The sequence below is a fragment of the Pan troglodytes genome, chromosome 5 (assembly GCF_028858775.2).
Source record: "Pan troglodytes isolate AG18354 chromosome 5, NHGRI_mPanTro3-v2.0_pri, whole genome shotgun sequence".
Classification (NCBI taxonomy): domain Eukaryota; kingdom Metazoa; phylum Chordata; class Mammalia; order Primates; family Hominidae; genus Pan; species Pan troglodytes.
Genome location: NC_072403.2, coordinates 151,482,557 through 151,503,966, shown reverse-complemented (window position 1 = coordinate 151,503,966; position 21,410 = coordinate 151,482,557). Strand labels below are relative to the sequence as shown.

Sequence of the window (21,410 nt, the reverse complement as noted above, 5' to 3'; positions counted from 1 at the left end):
TGCTAGGTGCTGTAGACACAGGGAAAATGACAACATCGTCTCCGTCACCAAGCAATCTGGGTTCTCACTCCCAGCCCCTGCACCTGGGACTAAACATTTCTGGGTTCCACTCCTGCTCTCCCAGTTCTTTCATCGCCAGACTTTGCCCTTCATCAGAACATTCCCTTGCACAGTAGCTCATGGTCTCTGTCCCCCAACTCCAGCCTCAGGCCTCAAGGCTATAGAAACTGTGGCTCATATCCCCACAGCTTATCTGCTAGGTAAGGCAGGATGCCAGCAGAACTGTTACTGCAGTGATCTTAGGATAGAGCACATACAAAAAAAAAGAAACAAGGCACGGTGAAAGGGCCTCAGACAATTAGGGGTGGAAAGTACACAGGAGATGGGGCAGGGCTATGAGAATAGCGAAGAGCAGGCACGGGACAGAGAGGGGCAGCTTGTCCTCTCTTAACATGGCTTTGGCAAGTCCCTCTGGGCCCAGGAGCCGTCCTCACTGGGAAGGGATTAGGAGGGTTCTTCCTTCTGAGCAGAACTGAAAGGAATCCAGCAGTGAGGGCAGAGATGATAAAACAAATAACAGTGTGTACTAGGAGCTTGCTAAGCCCCAAATCCATTATTTTGTTTAATCTTCAGAAGCACTCTGAAGAGTTGCTACTGCTATTTAGCAGATGAGAAACCCAAGATTTAAAAACATGACCAAAATCAAGAAACAAGTAAGTGGCAAAACAAGGGTTAATTCAAACTTCAAACTCAAAGTTGGTTTTTGTTTTTTTTTTGAGACGGAGTTTTGCCCTTGTTGCCCAGGCTAGAGTGCAATGGCACGATCTCAGCTCACCACAACTTCCACCTCCGGAGTTCAAGTGATTCTCCTGCCTCAGTCTCCCAAGTAGCTGGGATTACAGGCATGCACCACCATGCCCGGCTAATTCTTGTATTTTTAGTAGAGACAGGGTTTCTCCATGATGGTCAGGCTGGTCTCGAACTCCTGACCTTATGTGATCCACCCAACTCGGCTTCCCAAAGTGCTGGAATTAACAGGTGTAAGCCACTGCACCCGGCCCAAGCCCAAAGTTCTTAACTGCTTCATTCTACTGTCTCGGTGAAAGACACCCAGATCTTGCTGGGGATCTTGCTTAAACTTACACCAAACCATAGTATGATTTTAGACACACAGATATGACACCCTTCCTTATCACTTGCTTTCAGGTTCTTATAATACAATTAAAGAAAGAATATTTTATATAAAAGAAGTTAAGGAGAAGTAAAGCTTCAATGTGAATGAGATTTGCTCTAAATATAAATGCTGAGAGGAAAGGTCATTGAAAACAGGAAGGATGAAAAGAAGTCAGAAAGCAGATCAGCAACGCCAAAGACATGTAAGTTTCTGAGCTGACCCTTTCACCAAGGCCAGTGTTACTTATATGCGGCCAAACACAGGCAATCACAGGCTGGATCCACGGGTTCTTCATGCTTCATCTGGGCTCCTGGGCCTCAAGCGCTGGTGCAGAGCCCCTGCCGAGGAACTTGGCTTTAGACATTGGGGTAGGCATTAGGCATAGGGAGGGTTTCCCAAAGAAGAGAAGAAAATCCACCTTTTTCCTTTTTACCATGTTAAGACTTGCTCTAGGGAGAGGCTCTAAAGAAACAAATGAGGCTGAGATCTGAATTTCCAAATAATTAGTCCCAAATTCTTTACCTCTCGTGCTGAGAAATAGAGATGGTGACTTGGATTTCACTTACCTCCATCCCTTTAGGTTAGAAAGGTTCAAAATATTGCCCTCAGTTAAGTCACTGACCTGTTTCATGGATAGCAGATGGACACTAATTCAAAAATTCAACTAAAATTTTTGGCTCAGTTCTTGTGCCTCCCTTACAAGGTCTTCAGTCCCTCATCCTGGTGAATTTATCAGGATCCAGCACATTGCTGGGAATCTAGCCAGCTCAGATGTATGAATTGTCAGCACATCTCTTTTAGGAACTACTCACATTTACCAAGCTTATGGGCTAGACACATAAACCTGATGCCAATTTATTATGCGTGATAGGCAATGATCATCACTGGGACTGAAGGACTTCAGGTTCATAGGTACATTTCTCATGGCGGGAGAAATGTGTGCCAAATCACATTGTAAAGTTTGCTTGGTGGCCTGGAAATCAGAACAAAGAGATTTCAAGAAGCAGATAATTGCATGAGGTTGAGATGACCAGATGCAACCATTCCACAGCAGAGTGGTATGTTGGTGGACCCTTCCAGGATGCACGGTCCTCGGATGTGTAGACAGGCACCGGCAAGGTTGCATCCAAAACTCTTCTTTTCTACTTTCATGGTTGACCAATGCTTTTAGTTGTATTTTTTGCCCCTGATATATGATAATACATTTTATTCATTTCAATCAAATCTTGTAAACCTAGGAGCCACTTTATCTTACTTAGATAACTTCCTTTCTCAGTTGTTATCTATCATTTGTTTATCTTAAAAGTAAATTTTCTGATAATCTTATTTTGCTGTTAGAGGAATCCTTTCCACCCTTGTAGAAAAACCCCCATGTAAACCCTTATACACTAGCAACACTATGCATTTTAATATCATTGGTGAACAGAAAGAATACGAAAGGCAGAATATTAAGACCAAATAACTTTTCCTGGGAAACAAAGAATTCAATACTGGTAGAATATATCTATACTTTATTGCTCATTCATTTACTCACTTGTCATTCCACAGGCATCTATTATGAACCTAATATTGGCTACACATGTTGTAGACACAGGGAAATAGAAATGAACAAGACAGACAAAGTCTCTGCTTCCATGGACCTTAAATTCAAGTGAGAGGCAGGGAGACAGACCGCAAACAAAACAAAATGAAGTAAAATAGGAGGAAGTGGCAAGTGCTCTGATAAAAATAAAACATGTTATGGAGTGATTGGGTAGGGTGGTCAGAAGAGTCCTCTCTGAGGGAATGATGTATAAACTGAGCCCTACATAGCAAGGTGGAAATAGCTATATGTGAGTCATGGAAAACAGCATTCCATACAAAGGATACATCTGGTACAAGTCATACGTCTATCTATTATGCTAAACATCTCCCACTTGTGAGAATTTCACAAAGATTTCTATAGGCAGAAATTGCATTATAGATATTCTCTAGAACATTGAGAAGTTAGAGCCTGAATTTTAGATGCCTGTTGAGTCTGGATATCTGGATATAGTTTCCATCCCTGGAAACTATAAATGTTGAGACAAAGCAATTTTAGCAACTTTCCCATGTTATTCACCAATCATTATATATGATAGATGATGAAGATGGTAAAAGAGAAGTTCATATGCTTTGGCTGTTTTCCTGTTGTTAAACTCCTCCCTCCTCCACCAATAGCCTTAAAAGCTCGGCATGAAGCCAAATCAGTTCCAATGCGTCTACCAAAGTGTCGATATTGACCATTGATTCTCTCACATATGCATTTAATTTTCTGAACAAAGAGAGACTTGCTTGATTGGATTTTTGTTCTTTCATTAACTCTTGGTCCTCACAACAGTACCAAAAAGAAGCAAAAGCTATCAAGTTTTGGTGCCATGCTTCAATAGATATTCCATATCCAGATTCTAGCCTCCGGATTTTAATAACTGGGGTCACGCTGAGTTCTCATTTCTCACATAAAATTGCAGGAGACAAGGAAGAAAAACAAATACTAGGAAAACAGAGTAGATACATTTTTAGTGCTCTGAGTTTTTTATGTCAATAATATCTAGTATCGAGCTAAAAGCAGCCCTTGTGAGAGGAAAGGGAGTGAGTATTTTGTCATGGTCAGTCCACATAGTAACAATGTCTTAGCCTGTGGTTTGTGGGTTTCCTTTGGTGTATTCTGTGTCTCTAGATACTTTGCTGTTGTTTCCTAATTTAAAACTCAACATCTTAAAATGCTCTATGTTTTCCTACTAAGTGTAAGAAAATACTTCAAATGTTCTAGTTTAATACCAATTTGTTATTTAAAAAAATTCAAACTGATAGTTTAGATGCTTGCTTCACAAACATCCAACATCTTCATCAATCATAGTCACTTTTTTAGGACATTGTTACTGTCATATTAAAGTGTGATGGAATTCACCAGACACAAACCTCTCCAAGTATCTACAAGAGTGATATTCTGATGGGAATTAGCCACCACCATTAGAATGATTGAACCATTCTAAGATTCTATGTTACCAGATAATAGGCCATAAACCTCCAAGTTCTTCTGTACACTCACCTTTTTTTTTTTTTTTTTTTTGAGACAGAGTTTCACTCTTGTTGCCCAAGCTGGAGTGCAGTGGCACTATCTCGGCCCACTGCAACCTCCGCCTCCTGGGTTCAAGCGATTCCCCTGCCTCAGCCTCCCGAGTAACTGGGATTACAGGCGCACATCACCACGCCTGGCTAATTTTTTGTATTTTTAGTAGAAACAGGGTTTCACCATGTTAGTCAGGCTGATCTCGAACTCCTGACCGCAGGTGATCCACCCGCCTCGGCCTCCCAAAGTGCTGGGATTACAGGCATGAGCCACCACGCACTGCCACTCATCCTTTACTTCTACATAACAAGATGTAGTTTTGTTTACTCTTCATTAGAGCTTCAACCATAGTGAACTGAAATTTTGCTGGGCCTACACTTGTATTTGCATCAGTTATATAAGTCATCCTTCCCTACTTATGTGCCTCTCTGACTCCTTCTTGAACAGCTTAAGTGTGATAAGCAGAGGCAAAGCCTTTCTAAATCTACTCTGGAGTACTTAAAACTGGACTTTATATAAGAAGTAACAATGTCTTCATCATTCTTTCTGAGAACTTCACAGGAAATTTAAAATTCCTCTTGCGTAACATTGAAATATCAGACTGTCACTTCAGTCGGGTAATTCAATTTTGTATTTAGAAATTAAATAAAAATATTTAAACGTAAAATTTACAAACACACATGCTTGGTCATATAGACTTTATCTGAATCTTCAATAATTAAGTTGTTTTATAAAATATCCAGATTTTCAGCCTAGGAAAAGATACAAGCATTTCAAGACTAGAGAATTGTGAGAGCAATAGAAATATTTCTAAATAAATGTTAAAAGTGAATATCCAAATTAGAAATTCAGGCATCAATTTAAAGTATCTATCTAAATTGATAAGGCCTCACTCTGTAGCCCAGGCTGGAGTGCAGTGCCACAACTGTAGCCCACTGCAGCCTCAAACTCCTGGGCTTAAGTGATCCTCCTACCTCAGCCTCCTGAGTAACTAGGACTACAGATGCACACCACCATGCTCAGCCAATTTTAAAATTTTTTTTATAGAAATGGAGTCTTGCCATGTTGACCAAGATGGTCTAAAACTCTTGGCCTCGAGCAGTCTTCCTATCTTGGCCTCCCAAAGTGCTGGGAATACAGGTATGAGCCACCACACCCGGGCATCTCCATTTTAGAAATTTTAAAACTAGAATATTGCATTAGCTTTCCTGTGCTTCAACTGATTTACTAAGACCTTGGAGAAGTCCGTTTTCTTCAGAGGCAACTTATTTCCATTTATGAAACAGGAATGGGAAATAGCTGTAAACAGATCTGTCCATAAAGCTCTGAAATTACTTCAAATGAAGGAGTCACATAATCAGAAAACCCCCCTAGTGGTGTTGTTTTTATTAGGTGACCCCAGAGAAGCACTTTTAATGACTACAATTCAATCTCCTGTTAGACACTGGAAGATACTGTCAACACAAACAAGTATTGAACTCCAGTCTGGGCAGGCCTATCTCATTCGTTGCCAGGTTATCAGAGCATTTCTCAGGGAAGTGCGTTGACTCTTTCAAGGGAAGTGATATATTGAATGGGAACTTAGTAACCCATGTGAGTAAGTATACACTTTCAGGCGCCACTGAAAAACACTGGGCCACTGAAGGCAACTTGTGTCTGATCCTGTATTCTTGACTTTGACATCATGCTACCTGCTGTGGTTCCTGAGTAGGCTTTTCACCAAAACTCTTCTGGCTTCTCCCCTGAGAGTGGCTCAAAATGCTTAAATGTGTGAAGGCTCTTTATCTACCCCAGCCCTACCTTTATCTACCCAGCCCCTCCTTCTGGAGTTCATTTTCCCCTGCACAGAAGGTTGACAATCAAACTATCCAATTTGTGGAACAAACAGGTTTTCTTATTTGATAAATAAAGCTCATTCTGATTTATACGTCCAATACATTATTGTGTTCTCAGTATATATGGACTTGCCACAGGTTAACAAACACTGATTGAGCATCTCCCATATGCTAAGCATTTACCATCTTAGAGTAAGGTTGTCTCCCTATGATGCCTCCATGTAACACTTTGTATCTTTCAAGTAGAATTTAGATTTTTCTGCCTTATCCACCAAGTGTTGTGGTAAACAGAATTCTAACATAACCCACAGACCCTCACTGTCATATGATCCTTTCTTCTTGAGCATGGAAAGAACCTATAAATACTGTGGGGTGTCAGTCCCATGATTAGGTCGCATTTTTTGTCATAGTGTCATAAACCTAACCTGGCGTAATCAGTGAGATCTTAAAATGGACAGGGTTCTTCCTAGTAAAAGGAATTCAGAGTTTCAGAGCAATTCTCCATTGCTGGCTCTGAAGAGGGAAGAAAAACATGGCAAAGACCTGAGTGGCTTCTAGGAGCTGAGAACAGCCCCAACAGTCAGCAAAAAATAGGGACTTCAGTCCTACATTGCATGGAACTGAGTGAGCTTGGAAGAGGACCCAAATCCCCAGATAAGAATCCAGCTCAGGCCAAGCCCAGTGGCTCACACCCTGATATGGTTTAGCTGTGTCCCCATCCAAATCTCATTTTGAATTGTAGCTCCCATAATTCCCATGTGTCATGGGAGGAACCCAGTGGGAAATAATTCAATCATGGGAACAGGTCTTTCCTATGCTCTTTCCATGATAATGAGTAAGTCTCAAGAGATCTGATGGTTTTATAAAGCCCTTACACAGGCTATCTTGCCTGCCACCATGTAAAACATCCCTTTGCACACAGAAAAAGCACCTTCATAAGATCCTAAAATCAAGTGAGCACTCATAGTAGCTGATTTTAACTTCATATGACTGAAAAAAAACACTGGAAGAGTGAAGGAAAGACAGCCTTGAATTACCAATGCTACCTCTCCCCCATCCCACAGCAGTGACTGCATGGCACAAAGAGAGAATCTGTGCAGTTAAGAAAGGGAGAGTAAAGCAGCTGTGAAACATTGCATTGAATTCAGTACTGCCCTGTCACAGCAGAAAGCAAATCTGGGCTCAACTCAACCGATGCTCGCCCACCTAGGGTGTATATAAATCAGCCCTAGCCACAGTGGAATTGTTCATCCTAGAAGTCAGAACTTGAGTTCTGGCAAGTCTTGCCACCACAGGCTAAAGTGTCCTGGGGCTCTAAATAAACTGGAAAGGCAGTCGAGGCCACAAGGACTACAACTCCTAGGCAAGTCCTAGTGTTAAACTGAACTCACAGACAGTGGACTTGGGGGGCACATGACCTACTAAAACATCATCTGGGCTAGCTAAGGGAGTGCTTGAGCCATCTCTCTCCCAACCCCAGGCAGTGTAGCTCACAGCAATGAAAGCGACCCCTTCCTTCTGCTTAAGGAGAGGAGAGTGAAGAGTAAGGAGGGCTTTGTCTTGCATTTTGGATACCACCTCAGCCACAGTAGCATAGGACACCATTCTGAGCCATAAGGCCCTCCTTCCAGGCCCTAGCTCCCAGACGACATTTCTAGACACACTCTGGGCCACAAGGAAATCCACTACCTTGAAGCGAAGGACCCAGTCCTGGTAGGACAGATCACCTACTGACTAAAAAGCCCTTGGGCCCTGAATAACCAGCAGTGACTCCCAGGTAGTATGCTGTGGGCCTTGAGTGAGACTCTGAAACTTGCTGGCTTCGTGTGACACTCAGCACATTCCCAGCTGTGGGAGCTACAGGAAGAGTCTCCTGCTTGAGAAACGTGGAGGGAAAAGTAAGGGGACTTTGTCTTGCACCTTAGGTGCCAACTTAGCAATAGAGGGTTAGAGCAACTTGCAGGCTCTTGGAGTCCCCACTTCCAGGCCTTGGCTCTTGGACAGCATTTCTGGACCTGCCCTGGGCCAGAGAGGAGCCCACTGCCCAAAAGGGTGATTCCCAGACCAGGCAGCATTCACCAGAAGCTGACTGAAGAATCCTTGGGCCTAAAGGGAATATTGCCAGTAGTCTGGCAGTACTCCCTGTGGGCCTGTGGTGATTATGACCACAGGGTGAGGCTCCTCTACCTGTGGAAAGGGGAGAAAAAAGTGAGGACTGCATCTTGTTGTTTGAGTGCCAGCTCAGTTGCAGAACAAAAAGAACACCAGGTAGACTTCTATGATTTTTAACTCCAGTAGCTCGCACCCGAGCAGCACCTCCGGACCCACCTGGGCTCAGGGAGAACTTGCCTCCCAAAAGGGAAGGAAACAGGCCTGGCTGGATTTGCCAGCTGTTGACTGTAGAGCCCCAGGGCCTTGAGTGAATGTAGGCGGTAGGCACGTAGTGGTTACAGCAGGCCTGGAGCAAGACCCAGTGCTATGCTAGCTGCTAGCTTCAGATCTGACCCAGTGCAGTCCCAGTGCTGGTGGCCACAGGGTTGCTTGTGTCACCCCATCCCTAGCTCCATACATCTCAGAAGACAGAGAGACACCATTTGTTTGGAGGAAGTAAAGGAAGAGAACAAGAGTCTTTGTCTGATAATCCAGAGATTTCTTCCACATCTTATTCAACACCATCAAGATGGTACCTCTATGTATCTGCCAGAACCACAACATTGCTGAATTTAAGGTATTCCCTAATGCAGATATGGCTTCGATTACAACACCCAAGTCCTTTTGAATACCTAGAAAGCCTTCCAAGGAAGGACAGGTACAAACAAGCCTAGACTGCAAAGATTACAATAAATACCCCATTCTTCAATGCCCAAAGGTGAACATCTACCAGTATCAAGACAATCCATGATAACATGGCCTCACCAAATGAACTAAATAAGGCACCAGGGACCAATCGTGGAAAAATAGAGATATGTGACCTTTCAGATAGATAATTCAAAATAGTTACTTTGAAGAAATTCAAAGAAATTCAAGATAACACAGAGAAGGAGCTCAGAATTCTAGGAGATAAATTTAACAAATAAAACAATTAAAAAGAATCAAGCAAAAACTCTGAAGTTGAAAAATGCAACTGACATATGAAGAATGCAGTAGTCTCTTAACAGCATAGTTGATCAAGCAGAATAAAGAATTAGTGAGCTTGAAGACAGGCTATTTAAAAATACAGTCAGAGGAGACAAAAGAAAAAATAATAAACAAACAATGGAGCATGCCTACAGGAGCTAGAAAATATCCTCAAAAGGGCAAATTTAAAAGTTATTGGCCTTAGGCAGGGTGCAGTGGCTCATGTCTGTAATCCCAGCTACTTGGAGGCTGAGGCAGGAGAATCGCTTGAACCCGGGAGGCGGAGGCTGCAATGAGTCAAGATTGTGCCACTGCACTCCAGCCTGTGCAACAGAGAGACTCTTTCTCAAAAAAAGAAAAAAAAAAAAGGGTTGTTGGCCTTAAAGAGAAGGTAGAAAAAGAGATGGGGTAAAATGTTTATTCGTAGAGAAAATAACAAAGAATGTCCCAAACCTAGAGAAAGGTATCAATATCCAAGCATGAGAAGGTTACAGAACACCAAGCAGATTTAACCCAAGGAAGACTACCTTAAGTATTTAATAATCAAACTTCCAAAGGTTAAGGATAAAGAAAGGATCCTAAAAGGAGCAAGGGAAAACAAACAAATAAGCTTATAAAAAGGAGCTCCAATATATCTGGCAGCAGACTTCTCAGTGGAAGCCTTACAGGCTAAGAGAGAGTGGCATGACATATTTATTTATTTATTCATTCATTCATTCATTCATTCATTTATTTGAGATGGAGTCTTGCTCTGTCACCCAGGTGGGAGTGCAGTGGCGCGATCTCAGCTCACTCCAAGCTCTGCCTCCCGGGTTCACTCCATTCTCCTGCCTCAGCCTCCCGAGTAGCTGGGACTACTGGCGCCTGCCACCACGCCTGGCTAATTTTTTGTATTTTTAGTAGAGATGGGGCTTCACCGTGTTAGCCAGGATGGTCTCGATCTCCTGACCCCGTGATCCGCCCACCTCAGCCTCCCAAAGTGCTGGGATTACAGGTGTGAGCCACTGTGCCCAGCGACATGACATATTTAAAATGCTGAAGGAAAAAAATTTTTACCCTGGAATAGTATATCGAGCAAAAATATCTTTCAAACATGAAGGAGAAATAAAGACTTTCCCAGACAAACAAAAGCCTAAGGATTTCATGAACACCAGACCTGTCCTACAAGAAATGCTAAAGAGTTATTCAATCTGAAAGAAAGACATTAATGATCAGTAACAAATCATCTGAAAGTGCAACACTCACTGGTAATAGTAAGTGCACAAACACAGAGTACTATAACACAGTAACTGTGCGGTGTAAACTACTCTTATCTTGAATAGAAAGATTAAACAATGGGCCAATCAAAAATAATAACTTTTCAAGATATAGCCAGTACTATAAAATATAAAAGAAACAAGAAAAAGTTAAAAAGTGGGGGGGATGAAGTTAAGGCGTAGAGTTTTGTGTATTAGTTTTCCTTTGCCTGTTTGTTTATGCAAACAGTATTAAGTTGCTATCAGCTTAAAATAATGGGTTATAAGATAGTATTTGCAAGCCTCATGATAACCTCAAATCAAAAAAGATACTACAGATGCATAGAAAATAAAAAGCAAGACATTAAATCATACCACCAGAGAAAATCACCATCACTGAAAGAAAGATGGAAGGAAGGAAGGGAGGGAGGGAGGGAGGAAGGAAGGACCAAAAAACACCCAGAAAACACATTAAAAATGGCAGGAGTAAGTCCTTACTTATCAATAATAAGACTGAATGTAAATGGACTAAACTCTCCAATCAAAAGACATGGAGTAGCTGAATGAATTTAAAAAAAAAAAAAAGACCCAATAATCCATTGCCCACAAGAAACACACTTCCTCTATAAGCAAACACGTGCACTGAAAATAAAGGCATGAAAAAAAGATATCCCATGGCAATGGAATCCAAAAAAGAGCAGGAGTAGCTATATTTATATTAGACAAAATAGATGGCAAGACAAAAACTATAAGAGGTGACAAAAGTCATTATCATAAAGGAGTCAACTCAGCAAGAAGATATAACAAAAATTTTAAAGATATATGCAACCAAAACTGGAGCTCCCAGATAAATAAAGCAAATGCTATTAGAGATAAAGAGAGAGATATGCCCCAATACAGTAATGGTTGACAACTTCAGCACCCCACTGTCAGCATTGGACAGATCACCCAGACAGAAAAATCAACAAATAAACATTGGACTTAATCTACACTATAGACCACATGGACCTAATAGATATTTACAGAACATTTTATCCAGTGGTTGCAGAATATACGTTCTTTTCCTCAGCACATGATCTTTGTCCAGGACAGACCACATGTTAGACAAATAAGTCTTCAAACATTCAAAAAACTTGAAATGATATCAGGACCTTCTCTGACCAAAATGGATTAAAACTAGAAATAAATAAAAAGAGAAATTTTGGAAACTGTATAAACACACAGAAACTAAACAATACACTCCTGAATGACCAGTGGGTCAATGAAGAAATTAAGATTGAAACTGAAAAATCTCTTGAAATAAATGATAATGGAAATGCAACACACCAAAACCTATGTGATACCACAAATGCAGTACAAAGAGGGAGGTTTATAGCTATACGTGCATACATCAAAAAAGAAGAAAAACTTCCACTAAACAACCTAGTGATGCATCTTAAACAGCTAGAAAAGCACGAGCAAATCAAACCCAAAATTAATAGAAGAAAAGAAATAATAAAGATTAAAGCAGAAATAAATGAAGTTGGAATGAAATAAACAAAAAAGATCAATGAAACAAAAAGTTGGTTTTTTGAAAAGATAAATAAAATTGGCAAGCCTTTATCCTGACTATGAAAGAGAGAAGACCCAAATAAAATCAGAGATGAAAAAGGAGACATTACAATTGATACTGCAGAAATTCAAAGGATCTTTAGTAGTTACCGTGAACAACTATATGCCAATAAATTGGAAAATCTAGAAGAAATGGATAAGTTTCTAGACACATACAACCTACCAAGATTGAACCATAAAGAAATCCAAAACCTTAACAGACAATTCACAAGTCATAAGATTGAAGCCATAATAAAAAGTCCCTTAACAAGGAAAAGCCAGGACCCAATGGATTCATTGCTCTAGTCTATCAAACATTTAAAGAACTAATGCCAATCCTATTCAAAATATTATGAAAAATAGAGGAGGAGGGAATACTTCCAAACTTAATCTGTGAAGCTAGTATTACCCTGATAACAAAACCAAAGACACATCAAAAAAAATAAAATTACAAGTCAATATCTCTTATGAACGTTAATGCAGAAATCCACAACAAAATACTAGCAAGCTGAATTCAACAACATATTAAAGTGATCATTCATTATGATCAAGTGGGATTTATCCCTGGGATGCAAAGATGGTTTTACATATGCAAATCAATCAATGTGATACATTACATCAACAGAATGGACGAAAAAAATGATCATTTCAATTGATGCTGAAAAAAATTGACAATATTTAATATCCCTCATGATAAAAACTCCCAAAAAAACTGGGTATGGAAGGCATATACCTCCACATAACAAAAAGCCATTTACGACAGACCCATTGCTAGTATCATACTAAATGGGAAAAAACTGAAAGTCTTTCCTCTGAGATCTGGAACATGACAAGGATGCCCACTTTCACCACTGTTATTCAACATAGTACTGGAAATCCTAGCTAGAGCAATCAGACACAAAAAATAAATAAAGGGCATCCAAACTGGAAAGGAAAAATTCAAATTATCCTTGTTTGCAGATGATATAATCTTATGCTTGGGAAAAACCTAAAAATTCTACCAAAAAACTATTAGAACTGATAAACAAATTCAGTAAAATTGCAGGATACAAAATCAACATACAAAAATCAGTAGCATTTCTATATGCCAAGAGAAAATAAACTTAAAAAGAAATCAAGAAAGGAATCCCATTTACAATAGGTACAAATAAAATAAAATAAAATGCCAAAGAAGTGAAAGATCTCTACAATGAAAGCTATAAAACATTGATGCAAAAAAAGAAGACACACAAAAAAAGGAAAGATATTCTATGTTCATGGATTGGAAGAATCAATATTGTTTAAATGTCCATACTACACAAAGTAATTTATATATTTAATGCAATCCCTATGAAAATACCAATGACATTCTTCACATAAATAGAAAAAACAGTCCTAATATTTATACATAACCACAAAAGATCCAGAATAGCCAAAGCTATCCTAAGCAAAGAGAATAAAACTGGAGGAATCACATTACCTGACTTCAAACTATACTACAGAGCTATAGTAACCAAAACAGTACAGTGCTTGCATAAAAATAAGACACACGGATTAGTGGAACAGAATAGAGAACCCAGAGATATATTCATACATCTATAGTGAACTCCTTTTTTTTTTTTTTTTGAGACGGAGTTTTGCTCCTGTTGCCCGAGCTGGAGTGCACTGGCGCGATCTTGGCTCACTGTAACCTCTTGTCTCCCGGGTTCAAGCGATTCTCCTGCTTCAGCCTCCCAAGTAGCTGGGATTACAGGAACCCACCACCATGCCCAGCTAATTTTTGTATTTTCAGTAGAGACGGAGTTTCACCATGTTGGCCAGGCTTGTCTCAAGCTCCTGACCTCGTGATCCGCCTGCCTCGGCCTCCCAAAGTGCGGACATTACAGGCGTGAGCCACCGCGCCCGGCCCAGTGAACTCATATTTGACAAAGGTACTAAGAACACACATTGGGAAAGGACAGTCTTCAATAAATGATGCTGGAAATTAGATATCTATATGCAGAAGAATGAAACTATTTCCCTACCTCTCTCCATATACAAAAATCAAATCAGAGTGGATTAAAGACTTAAATGTAAGACCTAAAACTATGAAACTACTACAAGAAAACATTGGGGAAAACGTCTAAGACATTAGATTTGGCAAAGATTTCTTGAGCAATACTCCATAAGCACAAGCAACCAAAGCAAAAATGGACAAATGGGATCACATCACATTAAAAAGCTTCTGCCCAACAAAGTATACAATCAACAAAGTGAAGAGACAAACCCCAGAATGGAAGAAAATATTTTAAAATCACCCATCTGACAAGGAATTAATAACCAGAATATATAAAGAGCTCAAACAACTGTGTAGGAAAAAAATCTAATGATCCAATTAAAAATGGGCAAAAGATCTGAATAGTCATTGCTCAAAAGAACACATACAAATGGTAAACAAGTATATGAAAAGGGGCGCGACATCATTGATCATCAGAGAAATGCAAATCAAAACTACAATGAGATATCTCACCCGAGTTAAAATGGCTTTTATCAAAAACACAGGCAATAATGAATGCTGGCTACGTTGTGGAGAAAAGGGAAACCTCATATACTGTTCATGGGAGTGTAAAATAGTACAACCACAATAGAGAACAACTCAGAGGCTCCTCAAAAAACTAAAAATAGAGCTATTTTATGATCCAGCAATCCCACTCCTCAGTATATACCCAAAAGAAAAGAAATCAGCGTATTAAAGAGATATATGCACTCCCATGTTTTTGCAACACTGTTCACATTAGTCAAGATTTGGAAACAACCTAAGTGTCCATCAACAGATGAATGGATAAATAAAATGTGGTACATATTCACAATAGAACACTACTCCAGCTGTAAAAGAATGAGATCCTGTCATTTGCAACAACACAGATGGAACTGGAGGTCATTATGTTAAGTGAAATAAGCCAAACGCAGAAAGACAGACTTCACATGTTCTCACTTATTTGTGTGAGCTAAAAATTTAAATAATTTAACTCATGGAGATAGAAAGTAGAAAGTTGCTTACTAGAGGCTGGGGAGGGTGGGGAGGAACTAGGGAGAGTTCACGGGTACAAAAATATAGTTATATAGAATGAATAAGACGTAGTATTTCCTAGCACAACAGGGTGACTATGGTCAAAAATAATTTAATTGTACATTTTTTAATAACTGAAAGAGTGTAATTGGATTGTTTGTAACACGAAGAGTAAATGCTTGAGGGGATGGATATACCATTCACCCTTATTTGGTTATTACTCATTGCATGCCTGTATCAAAATATCTCATGTAACCCATAAATACATACACCTCCTGTACACCACCAAAAATTAAAAATAAAAATAATAAAGAAAAAAGAACTCAGCTCAACTAATACTTGAATGTGAGACCCTGAGCAGAGAACAAGGTTGAACCATGCCCAAACCTCTGAATTACAGAACTATAAGCTAATACATTTGTGTTGTTTTAAACCACTAAAGTTGTGGTAATTTGTAACAACAATAGAAAAGTAATATTAGTGCTTTATCTGAGTACTTGATGGTAAGCTATCTGAAAACCAAAGTTGTGTCTACTTCTGTATAATCTTTAGGTAACTTTGGAAATGAATGTTCCAGGTTGACCTCTCCAGTGAAAATACTTCCTGTGTTTCCTGAATTTCCCATTATACATAAAAGATATTAAATGAGTCCTGCTACTCATTACTTTTAGGACTGTGCTCTTTCTGGTTTCAGAGAGAGACACAGGTCAACATTTTCTAGAATAAAAGAGAAGAGGTCATTAGTGCAACCAAGTACCACATAAAAAAGAGGTAAAGTGCAAGGAATTGGAAGGTTTTGTGACGCTTTTATTTCTTCCCAATGATTGTTTTATTTGTTCATTCTGCCAGTTGTGACATTATATAGGAAGAACATCTAACAGAGTTTTCAAACGCTTCAGAATTAATTGGATGTAAGAGTCAGCCAAGTGGAAGTCAGCCAGCATCAAAAAGGGGAAGAGCATTGCAAACTAAAGGAATATTTTGTGAACTATCTAGGGAAAGAAGAGAGCAGGCTTTTTGTCCAGTGTTTCTGTATAACTCAAGCAACTCCAGCATAGGAGGAGAGGGGGCAAGTCCTGGGACATGAGAAATACACAGGATCCAGGAGACTTTGATTTTTCCTCTGGTTCTAAGACTACCTTTTACTGTGGGGAGCCCAGAGGGCTGTCATCCAAAGACCAATGGGGTATGTATTCTGGTACCAGATAAGAGCTAATAAGCTTGAGTTCCTTATGAATGGGTGGTTAGTGCAGAAGATTTCTTGGGCTTTTGATGGCTTGAGGAAAATGCCTTAGTTGGGTTCAAACAGCATTGAGCGAAACCACCAAAAACCACTCCCAAATGAAGCCCTTTCATGACTGCCTTCTGATCTTGGCACAATTTACAGGGAATAAATGGATTTGGGTTCCCAAGATCCTCCCAAAGTGCAAGAGTAGGAGTAAGTTCCAAGGTTCCCCAACCCTAGAAGAACAGGAACACGGAATAGAAGAGCCTTCTTTGTGTCCACTTCAATTACCCATTCATCCTATTGGATGAGGATATCAGGAGACTGTCTATAGATAGAAGACAAGTTAAAGTATGCTCACTCCCTCCATATAAATTCTTCTATTAGCCTGCCATGAATTTACCCAGCTGTGTGTAGTGGTCTCGGCATTTCCATTTTTCCTAAGGAAAATCTACAGTTTCACCAAAGAATAATTCTTATTTCTATGTTTACAGCAAGAGATAGCAATCATTCCTTCTTACAACAACTTGATTTTTTTTAGGGCAATTTAACTGCTCTTATCCCTCATAGAATAAAGCTGGCTTTTTCTGGGGATTCGATTTCTAAATCACGTTTTGTTCCTTGCCATGGTTATTGTGGAACAGGGCTGGGAAGGAGGGAGTTAAGGTGATTCGGGCAAAAACAAGGCAGAGGGTGGAAGAAAAAGAGGCTTTCTCTCCAGAGAGGTCTTTGACATGGAAATATGCCTCCTGAAGAGAATGGAAGGGGAGGAATCCTGCTGGTACAGGAGTTGAGGAAGGTGAGACCAAAAAACAAATGCCACATACCTCCTGAAAAACAAACAGTAAGGATGAAAGAATCAACTGTTGTGCTCATCAGCACCCCCTCAAAGGAGAGAGGAGGTGACAGGGCATGTGCTCTGCACCAAGTCCTTCAGAAAAGAGATTTGAGGCTACACTCTCAAATGACAGTCTCTCATACACAATTAGCACAGTGTAAAGCTTAGGTAAGTTGGATGTCTTACTTTTCACATTCAGCATGTGAATAAAAGGGGCCCTGAGAGGGGAAAAATAGACTTCTGTTATTTTATCAATGGTTAATCAGTGAAATTCTAGAGAGAGTTTCCCACACTTCGTTCCACCCCAGTTAGGATTTTCTCGCTTTGACCAGCACCTTGTCTCTCTCGTTCAAATTACACTGTGCCCTGCTGTTTCTTTCCTTCTTCAGAAGGCACCCAAATGTCAGTTGATGAACAAACACAGTCACCAGCCTGAGGTTTCCTCATCATCTCTTGTGTAACTGTTAACTGCTACTTTTGTTGTCAGTTTTAAAGTCAGCTTTATAAAGAGAAAGCTATCAGGGCAAGTGCACAGGTCACTGGTCATAGAAAGGCAAGGAGAGGGAGAGCTTGGAACCTGACCCAACACGGTGGCACTATTGATTGAAAGTGTGTAGGATAGAACAGGATACATACTGAGGACAGATTCTTCCAGCACCCCCACCCTCCACCCAACACTTTCAGGAAAGGGGATATTTCGCCAAGTGTTGGGAGTTCAGCCCATCTTTCTTTTCTTGCCAAAGGGATGTTGGCAGGAAGCTGGGGGAGGAGTGGTTTCTGCAGGAAGCTGATTGACACATGGAAATGTGGGGAGGAAGCCTCCTCAACCTCTTCTTTTCTGCACTGGTTCCCTCACCCACACGCCAGGATCCTTGTTAGGAAAGGAGGAGGCTGCTACTCCATGCTTTCTGTGCAAAAGAAGAAGAGGCTACAATAGAAAGAAAAAGGGAACAGGCACTGCATTATTTCCCAGAGATCTCTGTGGAAGCTGCATCACTTAGCTGCTGTCATGGGTTGATATACTTCTTATTATGAAAATTAAAAATGACTTTCATTGATAGAAAAATGATAAATGCACACACACCCACACACTCTCACACACACACACCCACACACACACACACACACACACACACACGGAGCAAACCTCACATTCTCTTCCCATCAGAGATGGCCCTGATGAGACTTGGGTAAGCCTCCCTGTAAGCACATGTGTGATGTTTATGGCTAATTTGGTTTGGCTCACAAGGAAAACTCTTACTGTACATGATGTTTACTATATGCTTTTTGTACTTAACAGCATTTCTTGAACAAATTTTCATGCCAGGAAATATTCATCGATATTTATTTTTAAAAGACTGCATGTGAGTTCATCTCTTTTTGATGCTGGATAACTTCTCCTCAGCAGGGTTGAGACAATGGCATCAAAGGCATGTCTTAAACACCATCATTGCTTTTGCCTCTGCTGTTGACTTACCAGAGTCAAAAGTCTATGAAGGGTGAGAACTAAGGCAGGTCTCTGCTCTTTCAGCCAGCCTAGTGTCTACTGCTGAAGAGAGGACCCTGAAGCAGGAAGGTCCAGGGTGCATCGAGAAAGAGGTAGCAAGCTATGAGCCACAAGAACACCCACATTCTGTTCTTCCCTTAACTGTGCTTTGGCTATTCACAGGTGGTCTTTGCCATCCAATTGACACTTACCTATGGTTTCTTTCCTAGGTCCTAGATTACTACTAAAGCCCAAAGTAGATCAAGGTAAATATTCTACAGTTAGCTGTTGACTACCGATGTCTGTTATCATAACCTTCACATTTTCAATGTGGTCTAGACCATAGATAAGTCCACATCAAACTCAGACTGCACAGGAAACAGCAAAGGAGAATTGCTTACCGCCCTTTGTTTTCCTCTTTGCCTTGACCCTAATAATGAGAGCTGCCTCTTTGTTTTCTCTTGTTCAGCCTCATTCTGCCTCATACCTTTCTCCCAAGGTCTCCAGGGAGGGAACTTAAAGGAACACACAGAGCAACTAACCAGAGGAGGCCCTCCCGGTGCCCTGGCTGCTTCTGAGTGACTTTTGGAGGGGAGCTCCCTCTGTTCTGTAGTGATGGTTTAAGTAGTGAGGGTAGAGCAGATGGAGGAAAGAAAATCCAGGCAGGGACTGGTGGAACTACGGTTCTAAATCTCAATTAATATGGCTTTTCCTGCCTCCCAAGGGTTAGGAAGGTTATATCTGCAAAATATATTTAAGTTATATTGCACAGTTATATCTGCAAAAAATATTTAAGTTACCATAGGTTAGGTGCTATGTAAGAAAGTAAAAACAAACAAGAAGTATACATATTTATTAGATAGATACATAGATAGATGATTGATAGATAGATATAGAGAGATGATAGATACTATAGATAAAACTCAAGTTACAACTAAGTCTGACTACATAGCTCAAATAGCCTTCTTAAATTTTCAAGCTCCTTTTTAAAACTAATATATATTGGGGCAACCTAATATATATCATCTCAAAGTCTGAGATACATTCCAGCAGAAATCACAAGAAATAAACAAAATGTAGTAAGTACTATGGTAACAACTTGATTTCTTGCTTTGCTTACTAAATGACAGAATTATGTTTAATAGGCAAATAGCTGAAAATAACTCCATAATAAATAATGACATAATTATACAGTAGAATAACTTTCAAACCCACTCCTTATTGTCTCTTGTTATCACTGCCTTACTAATATATTCTGGAGTGCTTACTCTTTGTTAGATGCAGATCTAATTTCTTTATACCTGTTGACTAATTTAATCCTTACAATTCTGTGAAATAACTCCCATTCCAATCCTTGATTTACAGAGGAGGAAGCTGAACCATGGAAAAATTAAGTAACTTCTCCCAAGGTTATGGCTCATCCGTGGCAAGTCGAGGTGTCTATTAATGCACAAGGTCATCCAGCTTCTATGGCTTCACTCGTAACCCCTATGCTTAACCCTAAGATCTGGCTCTTTCTTTTCTCTCCTCTTTTCTGATTGGTCTCCCAGGCTGCTAACTTCCCACTCCATCATTATTCAGCTGCCAATGCAATTATTTACATGCATAATAATTCACATTATCACCCCTATTGAAGTCCATCAATGATCGCCTTTTGCCTACAGAACAAAGTCCAATCTGCTTAATGTGGATCCCAGCGTGTCACATACTCTCATCTGAAATGTCCATTCAACTCCATTGTTCTTCCATCACTTTCTTTACAAATGTCTTCTGCATTTTCTTATCTCTATGCTTTTACATAACATTCCCTTCCTCAATCTTTCTCACTATTGAGAACCAAGATGAAATTTCAGGCTTCATGAAGCCTCTCTTAACCTCATAACAAGAAATCATTTCTCACTCCTCTGAGCTCCCCCTGTACTTTGTACTTCTTTTCTGACCCTTACTCCTTTTTTGGCCACCTCCAGTATGGCTTTTTATGTGTTTCTCTAGACTATAGCTCCTAAAAATCAAAGACCATGTCTTGTGCAACTTTAAACTCAATCATTCCTTACTCTCCTTGGTGTGCAGTAGTTGTTCAATAGGTGTTTGTTGAATTGCATTGAAAATCTGTTCTATTCTGTATTTGGATGAGAATATCATGTGTTTGCAAATTGTGTCTCTGTCAGCCCACGGAGAAGGGTGGGAGGAGGTTGCTGTGGGCATGTAGAAAGGAATATTCCCAAAGGTGCATGAGACCATGACTCAAAATATAAGGCCACCGGGTTATCACTCGTGGTCTCATATTTCTGCTATATGAGCGAGGAGGGCGCCTACAGTGCTGCAAGCACAGCTTTTTTCTCTAGCTCCTGTTTACTATTCCTTCCAATGGCCCCATCATGACTAGGCCTAACTGACTGCAACAGAAATGTCTCCCCATTCCATACAGTGCACATTGGTTGCTGGAGAAAAAGCAGGTTAGTTCATGGCCTATTAGTCCCTCTTCTCCTTCTCCCTGTACAAAACCCTCTTTGCTCCCACAGTGGTACTGTCTGCAAAGGTGGCAAGCAAAACATGATTAGAAGGAAATGAATACTCAGGTAAACATTAAAATTAAAAGAAAAGACAAAGAAAAAAGATATAAAGCATTAAAAATATTGGGCTAGGAAATGAAGAAACAAGAATTATACAAAGTGGTTTTTAAGAAGCAAAAATAAAGGGCCAGGGGCGGTGGCTCATGCCTGTAATCCCAGCACTTTGGGAGGCCGAGGTGGGCGGATCATCTGACGTTGGGAGTTCGAGACAAGCCTGA

The 21,410-nt window shown here is 40.2% G+C and overlaps 1 long non-coding RNA gene across 1 annotated transcript in view; it reads left to right on the top strand.

The window, feature by feature from the left end:
• Positions 1–21,410, top strand: part of LOC134810380 (uncharacterized) — an 86,855-nt gene that overhangs the window by 32,457 nt on the left and 32,988 nt on the right. The window contains exon 2 of the long non-coding RNA XR_010158215.1: positions 1,207–1,376. This is a non-coding gene — a long non-coding RNA (uncharacterized LOC134810380). The remainder of the gene's footprint in view (positions 1–1,206; positions 1,377–21,410) is intronic.